Genomic DNA, 955 nt, shown 5'->3' with positions numbered 1-955 from the left:
ATCCACCAGATTTTTAACATTTTTTTTTATCTGTAAGGTATAAGAAACAAAATGAACAACAAAAATAAACAACCTTACTTGAAATCAGCTGAACTATATACACTGCCATAGGCATAGTTAGTCCATTTTCGGGGTTGCTGAAGCACCGCTAAATTAAATCAAAGCTGCCCTTGTCATAGTTACAGCCCCGGTAGTTGATCTGATTACTTGCCTCATTCACCTGCCATTCCCTCCCCGCCCAGCTATTGGGGACAGATCATTCTTCTTAGTTTTTCGTGTTTGTTATTCATGTTTGTTTTTTCAGTTAAGCGAAGTCCCTGGTTCATGTCCTCACTATTGGAGGCCAGTGAATTAAGAGGGTGTTAGTGTTTGTCTTCCGTCTCCTGATCATGTCCCAGCTCTTCTCCGCTAAAGGGCTGGCTATACTCCCGCAGCAGTGTGTCGCAGTATGATGCAGATATTTTTGATTTATTCCCAATTTTGAAGCGTAGTCTGTGCAATGTTCTTGCACGCCACAACGCAGGAGGGACAACAACAAACTAACCGGGGATCTAGAGAAGGCCAAGGCGGTGAGGAAGTGGAAAAACGCAAGAGGCAAATTTATGCGACAACGGAGGGCCATTAGGGCGGAAAAGAGCAGGGATCCAGGTGGAAAAAGGGTCCCAGCATTCTCGCACACCTCACACTTCTAGCTGGTTCATCTTCACGAGTGGTTTTCCACAATGGCGGTCATGACAAACAAAACAAGCCGGTAAGGTACCAAACAGGAAATACGCATAGTGTAGAGCAGATGTAGATTTGACCAATCAGATGCCTCCTGTCTGCGGCACTGTCTGCGGTCACCTACAATTTTGGAGTGGTGCAGCAGAGTGTCTGCAGAAGGGGGGGTGTAGCTGCATTAACTGTGACACACGCAGACGACCTGGTTTCTGAGCATAAACCAGGCTTAAGCCCT

The sequence above is a fragment of the Cyprinodon variegatus genome, unplaced genomic scaffold (assembly GCF_000732505.1).
Source record: "Cyprinodon variegatus isolate N-32 unplaced genomic scaffold, C_variegatus-1.0 Scaffold1647, whole genome shotgun sequence".
NCBI classification, from domain to species: domain Eukaryota; kingdom Metazoa; phylum Chordata; class Actinopteri; order Cyprinodontiformes; family Cyprinodontidae; genus Cyprinodon; species Cyprinodon variegatus.
Note: the sequence above shows the minus strand (reverse complement) of the source record.